Below are 12,278 nucleotides of genomic sequence, written 5' to 3' on the forward strand. Positions count from 1 at the left end.
CAATCTGTATATCTTCTTTGGAGAAATGTCTATTTAGGTCTTCTGCCCATTTTTGGATTGGGTTGTTTATTTTTTGATATTGAGCTGCATGAGCTGCTTGTAAATTTTGGAGATTAATCCTCTGTCAGTTGCTGCATTTGCAAATATTTTCTCCCATTCTGAGGGTTGTCTTTTCGTCTTGTTTATGGTTTCCCTTGCCGTGCAAAAGCTTTGAAGTTTCATTGAGTCCCATTTTTTAATTTTTGTTTTTATTTCCATTTCTCTAGGAGGTGGGTCAAAAAGGATTTTGCTGTGATTTATGTCACAGAGTGCTCTGCCTATGTTTTCCTCTAAGAGTTTTATAGTGTCTGGCCTTACATTTAGGTCTTTAATCCATTCTGAGTTTATTTTTGTGTAGGGTGTTAGGGAGTGTTCTAATTTTATTCTTTGACATGTAGCTGTCCAGTTTTTCCAGCACCACTTATTGAAGAGGCTGTCTTTTCTCCTTTGTATATTCTTGCCTCCTTTATCAAAAATAAGGTGACCATAGGTGTGAGGGTTTATCTCTGGACTTTCTATCCTGTTCCATTGATCTGTATTTCTGTTTTTGTGCCAGTACCATACTGTCTTGATTACTGTAGCTTTGTAGTACAGTCTGAAGTCCGGGAGCCTTATTCCTCCAGCTCTGTTTTTCTTTCTAAAGATTGCTTTGGGTATTTGGGATCTTTTGTGTGTCCATAGAAACTGTGAAATTTTTGGTTTTATTTCTGTGAAAAATGCCCTTGGAAGTTTGATAGGGATTGCATTGAATCTGTAGATTGCTTTGAGTAGTATAGTCATTTTCAGAATGTCGACTCTTCCAATCCAAGAACATGGTATATCTCTCCATCTGTTTGTATTGTCTTTAATTTCTTTCATCAGTGTCTTATAATTTTTTGCATATAAGTTTTTTGTCTTCTTAGGCAGGTTTATTCCTAGGTATTTTATTCTTTTTGTTGCAATGGTAAATGGGAGTGTTTCCTTAATTTCTCTGTCAGATTTTTCACCATTAGTGTATAGGAATGGAAGAGATTTCTGTGCATTAATTTTGTATCCTGCTACTTTACCAAATTCATTGGTTAGCTTTAGTAGTTTTCTGGTAGCATCTTTAGGATTCTCTATGCATAGTATCGTGTTGTCTTCAAACAGTGACAGCTTTACCTCTTTTCTGATTTGAATTCCTTTTATTTATTTCTCTTTGATTGCTGTGGCTAAAACTTCCAAAAATATGTTTAATACTAGTGGTGAGAGTGGACAACCTTGTTTTGTTCCTGATCTTAGAGGAAATGGTTTCAGTTTTTCACCATTGAGAACAATGTTGGTTGTGAGTTTGTCATATATGGCCTTTATTATGTTGAGGTAAGATCTCTCTTTGCCTACTTTCTGGAGGGTTTTTTTCATAAATTGGTGTTGCGTTTTGTCAAAATCTTTTTTTGCATCTATTGAGATGATTTTATGTTTTTTCTCCTTCGGTGTATCACATAGAATCCTTGCATTCCTGGGAAAAACACCACTTGATCATGGTGTATGATCCTCTTAATGTGCTGTTGGATTCTGCTTGCTAGTATTTTGTTGAGGAATTTTGCATCTATGATCATCAGTGATATTGGCCTGTAGTTTTCTATTTTTGTGACATCTTTGGTTTTGGTGTCAGGGTGATGGTGGCCTCATAGAATGAGTTTGGCAGTGTCCTCCCTCTGCTATATTTTGGAAGAATTTGAGAAGGCTAGATGTTAGCTCTTCTCTAAATGTTTAATAGAATTCACCTGTGAAGCCATCTGGTCCTGGGCTTTTGTTTGCTGGAAGTTTTTAAATCACAGTCTCAATTTTTGTTTGTTGGAAGTTTTTTAATCACAGTCTCAATTTCACTGCTTGTTATTGGTCTGTTTATATTTTCTGTTTCTTCATAGTTCAGTCTCAGTAGGTTGTGCTTTTCTAAGAGTTTGTTCATTTCTTCCAGGTTGTCCATTTTATTGGCATATCGTTTCTTGTAGTAATCGCTCATGTTCCTTTGTATTTCTGCAGTGTCAGTTGTTGCTTTTCCTTTTTCATTTCTAATTCTGTTGATTTGAGTCTTCTCCCTTTTTTTTTGATGAGTCTGGCTAATGGTTTATCAATTTTGTTTATCTTCTCAAAGAACCAGCTTTTAGTTTTATTGTTATTAGCCCTTGTTTCCTTCATTTCTTTTTCATTTATTTCTGATCTGATTTTTATGATTTCTTTCGTTTTGCTAACTTTGGGGTTTTCTTGTTCTTCTTTCTCTAAGTGCTTTAGGTGTAAAGTTAAGTTGTTTATTTGAGATTTTTCTTGTTTCTTGAGGTAGGAATGTATTGCTATAAACTTCCCTCTTAGAACTGCTTTTGCTATATCCAGTAGGATTTGGGTCGTCATGTTTTCATTGTCATTTTTTTCTAGTTATTTTTTGATTTCCTGTTTGATTTCTTCAGTCATTCTTGGTTATTTTTTAGGTTATTGTTTAGCCTCCATGTATTTGTTGTGTTTATAAATTATTTTCCTGTATTTCCTGTATTTGATATCTAGTCTCATACCGTTGTGTTCAGAAAAGTTACTTGATATGATTTCAATTTTTTAAAATTTACCAAGCCTTGACTTGTGACCCAGGATATGATCTATACTGGAGAATATTCCATGAGCACTTGAGAAGAAAGTGTATTGTGTTTTTTTTGGATGGAATGTCCTATAAGTATCAATTAAGTTCATCTTGTTTAATGTATCATTTAAATTCCTTATTGAGATTCCCTTGTATGTTATTTGTTGTTTTTCCCTTGCTGCTTAATATTTTTTCTTTGTATTTAATTTTGGATAGTTTGATTAATTTGTGTCGTGGCGTGTTTCTCCTTGGATTTATCCTGTATGCGACTCTCTGCACTTCCTGGACTTGACTATTTTCTTTCCCATATTAGGGAAGTTTTCAGCTATAATATCTTCAAATATTTTCTCAGTCCCTTTCTTTTTCTCTTCTTCTTCTGCGGCCCCTATAATTCGATTGTTTGTGCATTTAATGTTGTCCCAGAGGTCTGTGAGACTGTCCTCAATTCTTTTCATTCTTTTTTCTTTATTCTGCTCTGTGGTAGTTATTCCCACTATTTTATCTTCCAGGTCACTTATCCCTTCTTCTGCCTCAGTTATTATGCTATTGATTCCTTCTGGAGAATTTTTAACTTCGTTTATTTTGTTATTCATCATTGTTTGTTTGCTCTTTAGTTCTTCTAGGTCCTTGTTAATGTTTATTGTATTTCTCCATTCTGTTTCCAAGATTATGGATCATCTTTACTGTCATTACTCTGAATTCTTTTTCAGGTAGACTGCCTATTTCCTCTTCATTTGTTTAGTCTGGTGGATTTTATCTTGCTCCTTCATCTGCTATGTGTTTCTCTGTGTTTTCATTTTCCTTAACTTACTGTGTTTGGGGTCTCCTTTTGCTGGCTGCTGGCTCATAGTTCCTGTTGTTTTTGGCATCTGCCTCCAGTGGCTAAGGTTGGTTCAGTGGGTTGTGTAGGCTTCCTGGTGGAGGCGACTGGTGCCTGTGTTCTGATGGATGAGGCTGGATCCTGTCTTTCTGTTGGGCAGGACCGCATACAGTGGTGCATTTTAGGGTGTCTGTGACCTTATTATGATTTTAGGCATCCTGTCTGCTAATGGGTGACGTTGTGTTGTTAGTTGCTAGTTGTTTGGCATAGGGTGTCCAGCACTGTATCTTGCTGGTCGTTGAGTCAAGCTGGGTCTTAGTGTTGAGATAGAGATCTCTGGGAGAGCTTTCACTGTTTGATATTACATAGAGCTGGGAGATCTCTGGTGAACCAGTGTCCTGAACTCGCCTCTCCCACCTCAAAGGCACAGGCCTGACATGTGGCCAGAGCACCAAGACCGTTTCAGCCACATAGCTGCTGAGCCCTGAGTTTGCTGCCTCTCCCACCTCTGGAGGTGCTGGGTCCATTCCTCTCAGAGCCTCTGCAGTTTATGCCTGAGGAGATTTCAGGCTTTACTTGAGGATCCTTAGTGAATATTTTAATGAAACTTTTAGGTAGATTTTATTCATCTATACATTTTATGAATTTATACTTTAATAAAGAAGAATATAAGAATAGTATTAAAATCAAATGGCAACCTGCCACTCAAAAATAAATATGAGTCTCACTAGCTGTTGATTTAAAGCCATCTGTATGAAGCATTAAAAATAGTTAATGACACCCACATGTGCCACCAATGAACACTGAATTAATTGACTGTTAGTAACATGCAACTCTGCTGCTGCCTGATTCTTCCTTTGCTACTGTTACTGAGTCCAAGCTCCTACTGCTGGCTGCAGGTGAGGCTAATAAATTGAGAGACGAGTTGTTGGGGAAGGAATCATGACTTTATTTGGAAAGCCAGCAGTCAGAAGATGGTCCACTAGTGTCCCAAAGAACCATCTTATGTGAGTTAGAATTCAGGCTTCTTTTATACTGAAAGGGGTGGGGGTATGGCTGGTTTTTGCAAACTTCTTGCTATTGGAATCCTTTAATTCTTGCAGCTGTCAGTGGAAGTCTGTTTACAGTGCTTTTATAAACCTCCAAAAAGATAGATGTTTTTCTGTGTTCTGCAACTTTTTGTCTCTATATGAACGGAAAAGTGTTGTACCTTTAAAGGTCAGAGCCTTGAGAATGGGCTATTCTTTATATTTCAGGCTATAGGCAACGTTCTTTGACAAAGGTGCAGAACCAGCTAGACTAAGCACAGGCAACAGAACACAAGGGTTAGAGCTAAAGGAATAGATCCAGTATGGAGTCAGGTTTGTTCTTCCCTGTTACACTACCAGGAGTCTCTTGTTTGTCTGTCTAGATCCCAAAGAAAGGTCATTCCTTTAGAACCCTAAGATGACCCTCTCTAAAATGCACAGGGTTTGTTTTCTTAACGATCTGGAATTGACCTCAAATATCATAATTATGATGCTCATTAGCTATTTTTGAATATATATGTCAAATGAAGTACATACTAGTTACATGAACTGTAGTAAAAACAAAAATTAACAGGACTTAAAAAAATACCCAGTTTCCTACCATCACAGAAAAATAACTGATGGCATTATTTTTTTAGATCTTTTTAATATACTTCTTTTGTTTTTATGCAGATGGTAATAATAGTACATAAATCATTTTAAGTATTATTTTTCTTAATACCTCATTGAATCCATTATGTTACTACATGATCTTCATATATATTTTGATTATGAAAAATTTTAAGATTGTTGGAAAAATTAGTGATAATGTAACCGCAAACATGACAAGATGTAGAATTAATGTAAGATTTTAAAATAATATTTGCTCTAGATAATTGTTAACCATTGAAGATAAAATAAAAATAGTCCTTATTAAAGTATAGTTTTTGGAAGTATAGTTTTGGAAGTATAATGAGGAAACACACAGAAAAGTGCATAAAACGTAAGTGTAAAATTTAGCAAATAAACTGTAAACTGGGTATTTTCTTAATAGAGTCTTTGGAAGATCAGATGTTTTAAGTTTGATGAAGTATGATTTATCAATATATTTCTTTTATGTCACGCTTTTTTTTGTGACCTACAAAATCTTTTGTCTACTTTCAAGTAGCAAAAATTTTCCTCCTATGTCTTATTTTGGAAGTTTCAGAGATGTAGCTTTTACATTTTGACCTTGAAACTGTTTAGGATTAAATTTTGTTATACCATGAGATAAAGTTCATTTTTTTCTCCATGTGTATATCCAATTGTTGTTGCACTATTTGTTGAAAAGTTTGTTTTTTACCCATTGAATTACCTTGGTGCCCTTTTAAAAAGTCAAGCAACTGTATATATGAGTTTATTCCCAGACCCTCTCTTCTGTAACATGAATCTTATCATTATGCCAATACCACATTGTCTCAACTATTTATTGTAACTTATACACATTTTGATATATTATTCTTTGATGTTCAAAGCATAATTTAACTTAAATGTGTTATTTCTTATTTGAACCATGATTATATAGGTGAGTTTTGCTTAATTACAATTATTTGAGGTTTCTCCAGATATCTCTTTGTAACTTATTTCCAATTTAATTCTATTGTCAGAATTAACATCCTCTGTTGTCAAAAAACATCCTCTGTGTAATTTCAATTTTTGGAAATTAATTAAGACTCAGTTTAGAGGTTAGCATATGGTCTAACTTGGTGAATGTTCCTCATACAATTGAAAAGAAAGTGTATTCCTCTCTTGTTGGGCAGGTGTACTAAATATCAATTAGATATCTGAGAGCCCTCTATGTATCTATTGGTTTTATGATTACTTCTATCAATTACTGAGAGAGGAGTGTTGAAATCTTCAGCTATAATTGTGAGTTTGTCTATTTTTCCTATCACTTCTATCAGGTTTTCACCTCATGTGTTTTAAAAGTCTATTTTGGGGCTTTAAAATTGGCATTTAAGAATTTTATGTCTCTGGACACCTTTGTCATTATGAAATAACACTCTTTATTCCTGATGATAATTCTCATTCTGTAGGCTACTTTGCCTGATATTAATACAGTAAGTCCCACTTTCTTATAATTAGTGTTTGCATGTTATTTATTTTTCATCCATTTGCTTTTAGCCTATTTGAGCTTTATATTTAAAGCCAATTTTATATCCACAGTATATGGTGGACATTTTGCTTTTTAGCCAAGTTGGCGATATCTGCCATTTAACTGGAGGGTTTTTAACTATTCATATTAAATGTAAAACCAGTATATTTGAGTTTAAATCTATGTTCTTACCATTTCTTTTGTATTTTTTATTTTTTAACGTCATTTTTATTCTCTCTATGCTTTCTTTTAATCAATTATTTTTGAATTCCACTTTATTCCCACTGGTTAGCAGACACAGATGGCCTTAGCACAGAGAAAAACATCAGACACTCAGGAATAATGCAAGGAGCTCAATATAGTCCATTGATCAACCATACCCTAAAGTCCACCTGTACTTTTTTACTAGCTCACCCCATTACTTAAAAGCCCTCTCATCTTTTGTTTCAGTGTGGTTTAGTTGAATCTATTTCCCCAACTGCAGTAATTTGAATAATGTCTTCTTTGCCTGTTTAACCTTGTCCAGTGCAATATTTACCTTGAACCTAATCACAGTTTTCACAGCTAACAGCGAGAATCACCTGTCTTCAATTCATACTATTATCATCATTAGCCAAAGGCCCTTTCAGAGCTAGAAACCTGATATTTTCATTTTTTATTACAAAATCCTTTAATGAATAGTTAGTGCCTTCACGATAAAATGGAAACTCCCTGGTATGGTAAATAAGATATTTCAACAAACACACACACACACACACATATTTTAAAACTGAAGACTACTTTTTAGTATAATGTTGCATTTTTTTCCCCACATGCAACCTAACTTTTACAAGTTACTTATAGATGCAAGAATATACTGTTGGGCTTCTGTTTGTGTCCGTGAATTTGTGATGGAAATGATAATAAGTAACATTGGCTTATATGGAATGAATTAGATGAGAAAGAACAAGAGATGGGGCTAAAACAAAGAAAGATCCAGGGTAGAAATAAAAGTCATTAGGTTACAAATTTAGTAAAAGAGATTTCTTTCATCACCTAGCCCAAGACTGGCATCTGCAGCCCTGCAGCCAGAATTTCTCCCTCATTGCAGTTAAAAGGAATTCTTATAGTTTGCAGTGTCAGTGTGCTCTCTCAAATTTCAACTGAGATAATTTTTTGGGAAATGACCTATAACTTTTAAAATGATTGCAGTGTTAGACATCGCTTTGAGTTAAAAAGGACAAGATTATCCTTTTATGTTTGGGATACGTAAGCAAACTGAACACTGATTCAAAACTAAATTTAGAAGGAAAAAAATAATTAGTAAAAACCTTACAGGTGAAACCATGAATCTTTCTCTTACTTTTGGGATGTTTGGTTATTATTATTTTCTTTTTCCATGGAAAACATAGAAATGAAAAGATATTATCTCTGAATATTTATTATTGTGAAAATATATAAAGATTAAAAGTGTTATGCATACATATTTTAAGAATATATAAATGTAATAAATCTTTTGGTTGCATCAGGGATGTGTCTGTGTTAAACTGCTGTGTGAGGATAAGCATGTCCATACTGCAGAAATTTGTGTGCTCTGGTCAGTGTAGCTTCTTATTGTCCTGAATACTGAAATTGTTGCCCAAATAATGCATAATTTTCAGTGAGGTCTGTGTTCTTATGGTGTAGAACTTGCTTCCTGTCCATGGTTAAGACTATCTGCAGGAGAAAAGATTAGAAGAAAAGACACTGGAGTCCTTGAAAGATTACTGTGAAAAAGAAACTTGGAAATAGTGTAGACTCGTTACTAGGGACTTCCGGTAGGAGAAAGCCATCGTTCTAGGTATAGATCATGTATCAGTTTCCTAGGGCTTTTATAACAAAGTACCACAAACTGGATGGCTTATAAAAACAGAAAATTATTTTCTCATAGTTCTATAAGCCAGAAGTCTGAAATCAAGGTGTCAGCAAAATTGGTTCCTTCTGAGAGTTCTGAGGAGACTCTGTTCCATGCCTCTCTCCTAGTTCTGGTGATGGTTGGCAATCCTTGGTGTGTAGATACATCACTCCAGTCTCTGCATCCATCTTCACATGGCATTCTCCTTGTGTTTCAAACAACCATCTTCCCTCTGTGTCTTGCTCCTCTTCTCACAAAGGTACCAATTATATTCGATTAAGGGCCCATCCTACTCCAGTATGAACTCAGTTATGATGAGTTCCATAAGATCGTACAGAAAAACCCGAACGAACTTTTTGGCCAACTGAATAATTACATCTGTAACAATCCTGTTTCCAAATAAAGTCACTTTCTTAAGTACTAGGGGTTAGGATTCTAACATATCTTTTGGGGGAGGATACAATTCAACCCATAACAAATTCCCTTCCCAAAGAACTTATGTACTCTAAAGAAACTGTAGTATAAGAGAAATCTTCCCTTTGTTGCTAAGATCCCAAAAACTCTGCTGAAGGAATCCCTCTTCAAAAGCTGATTACAGGAGCAGAGTCTTTTCCCTGTGATTTTCGATGGAGATAAGCACCAGTTGATGGTCTTGAGAGAGTGTCGATGAGGTAAACACTTCCGTTAGAAATGAAAGAGGGGACAATTTTCCATGGGAACAACTTGCTAGAATAATGATAGCAATAAGTGGAGCAAAAGAGCACTGGAAGGAATAATTGAGAAGAGAGCCATACTATACCTTTTATTTGTTGTCTTTAATGAAGATCTTACTTCTTTAATGAAGATCCTATTCTTCTCTATGTTTTTAAAGTTTTATTTTAAGTCACCTTTTCTTAATTGTCTATCTTTGATGGCTGTTTTTTAATCTTCTTATCTTTTTGTTTTTTGCCTCCCTCTTGCTAAAGACATCCCCAGGGCCAAGAAAAAATATTGGCACAATATTGGCTCAGTAAATGGATACATTATGTATTTGTCAAAGGTTTTTGTTAATCATTGTTGAAAGATAACTAATAAACCTGGATATTTTCCCTTTGATACGTGATGAGTGAATTGCCTCTGTTTATACGGTTCGTTTGGGCGATGGTCAACTCCCCTTTACATATCTAGAGAAGGTCAATTAACCCATTAATGAAATTCTTTCTTCTGCATCTAAGCAAATTTTAATTTTCATAATATGCAGTTCTGTTGAATCAAGGAGAGATTTCTGCTACCTCTTGTGCTTAGTTCTCTGGCTTTCTGAATCCACTTTAAACACATAAAAAGTAAAACTTTTTGCAGGATCTGAGGTTCGTTCTGTCTATACTATTTTGCCACACAGTAATGATAGAGACTGTGTATCGAAGTATTCATTTTGCCGCTCCCAGCTCCCACTGCTCCGGTTAATTTGTTTTCGGGTTTCATGGTCTCCACATGGATGTGTATAAAGAGATACTCAGAGATGCTTGGGGAGAAGAGCACATTGTCCACCTCACAGAGGAACAGCCTTACAGCAGAGTTACAGCCGCTATGTTTTCTGTTCAGCGGGATCTTGCATTTGTGAGCATGTGGAATTGTGGAGAAAGGATGAAACCTCTCACCTTCTTGCAGACCAGGCCAATTCTTTCCTATGGCACTGCACAGATAGGCTACAGATGGAATTCCTCAGTGGTAATCCATTGTTGTTCAGTTAATGAAAATGCCTTAATTTCTAGAAACACATGGATAACTTCATATTTTTCTGTTTTCATCATCATTATATGTGAAGTAGGGAAAGGCTGCATCAGGAATTTCCAGCCAGTTGCATTTTTTTCCTTAATTATTTTTTGCCATGAGTAAAAAGTGCTTTAATCCTTTGGGAATATAAAGCAGTAAGTATATGTAATACAGAGAAAAAATAATTTAAGCACTTGGAGTAAGATAAAATTTCTCAAGGGAAATAATCAATTCCATTAAATTGAATTCAAAACAGTTGTCCCAAGAAGATATTTAAATCCAGTGTGTTGTGAATTACTTTTAGAAGCATAGAGTTAAAAAGAAACTTAAATCCTTAAATCTAGAGAAAGATAAGATTTCCAGGGAGCAGAAGGAAAAGGAGACCAAGCAGTCATGAGGAAAAACCGTTTCGCCAGAATAAGCTGCTTTATTAAAGGAGGCAGATTTTGGCAACACTTTCAAAGTATTTTGACAAAACGTAAGGTGAACGAATTCACATAGGTGTCATTACAGTGACAGAAAAAAAAAGTAGCTTCTGAATCAGAAAAATAAAACGATTTACCCTTGCAAAAGACTCCAGAAATAATTCAGTATTTTCTAATAAAAATTGTTATAAAGTCACCGGACTGAGAGAAAATATCATTTTTATTTATTTACATTGTCAACACCACACTCCTCATGGCCTCGTTGGACAATTTTATTTGAATAAATTTGTTCCCAGTGAAACTGTCAAGAACCCAGCTCAAAGCTCAGGGTTTTGACATCTGAGTTTCTCCTCTTATTGTAACTTGACATTCTAAAACAATAGACAAGTGATCTTAGTGTGAAGGAGACTTTTAAATATTTGCATATTGCTCCATATTTTTAAATGTGTAGAAATTTACATGAAGCATAAAAAAGAGATTAGTAGGAAATGGGTAGACTTATATGAAGCCTAATTATTATATTAACAAAAAGAGAGAAATTATGTCTTGGAAATTTTGACATCTATCCCTGAGTCAAATCTCTCCAGACATACTTGTAAGATTCCTTTGTTACCAGAAAAGACAAAATAAAGAACCCAATATATTTCCTATTCTGATTACCTACCAGAAGACTAAAGGCAAAATTTTGCAATAATGTATTTATTCTATCTTTAACTACTTCTCAGATCCTTTTAATATATTTCACTTCTCTGTATTTAGTATGTATTGTTCATTTCCACGTGCATTCATTTTTACAAGAAAATGATTATTTAAAAAGTAGTGTCAAGAACCTCACAGTAACTGATGTTTAACTACACACCTTTCTAATTTTTTCAGGTCCTAATAATTATTTTTTAAAACCTTATAATCATTTAGGCCTTTAGAGATTAGACAGTGCATTCAAGCATATCATCTAAAAAAAAAACTCACAGTAACCATGTGAGGCAAATATTATCTGTCTCCATTTACAAATAAGGTAAGTCATTTGAACAAGGAGACACAGCTTATAATTGACAGAAACTAGATGTTAAATCTAATTATCTAAATTCTAAAATCATACTTTCTAAACTAGATTATTACCCTTCCAGTTGCCTTACTTTTCTTCTTTCTTTCTTCTCATTTATTACCATCTAAGGCTTTGACCAATGTCATAACTGTTTGGGAAGATGATGAAAAAGTGAGAAAAAGCTACTAGAAAAGTGAGATATAGATTGCCAACCTAAGCTGAGACAGGTCTAGGCTAGATCTTGCGGCAGGAACAGCTAGACCAGTTGCGACAACCTGTGGTTTGGTTCAGAATGAAAACACAACACCAAAAGAAAACCATGATGCTGGATTCCAACAAACAGCAAAGATGATGGAAAAATAGGAGATTACTCTGCTGGTCGTGAGAATGAAGGCAAACTCCATCACCCATTTGCTGTAGTTCACAGGGTGTTAATTTGAATTGAGTGGACAATGCTTTGGCCACATCTGTTGCCTTTATGATGCCCACCTCTCCTCCATCCCTCACACATGAAATATTTTCTATTTCATGTTAACAGGGTAATTCAGGAATCACCACTTGAAAATAGGAAAGCTGGGATCTTTATCAGCATG

The sequence above is a fragment of the Neophocaena asiaeorientalis genome, unplaced genomic scaffold, assembly GCF_003031525.2.
Source record: "Neophocaena asiaeorientalis asiaeorientalis breed wild unplaced genomic scaffold, Neophocaena_asiaeorientalis_V1.1 scaffold598, whole genome shotgun sequence".
Taxonomy (NCBI): Eukaryota; Metazoa; Chordata; class Mammalia; order Artiodactyla; family Phocoenidae; genus Neophocaena; species Neophocaena asiaeorientalis.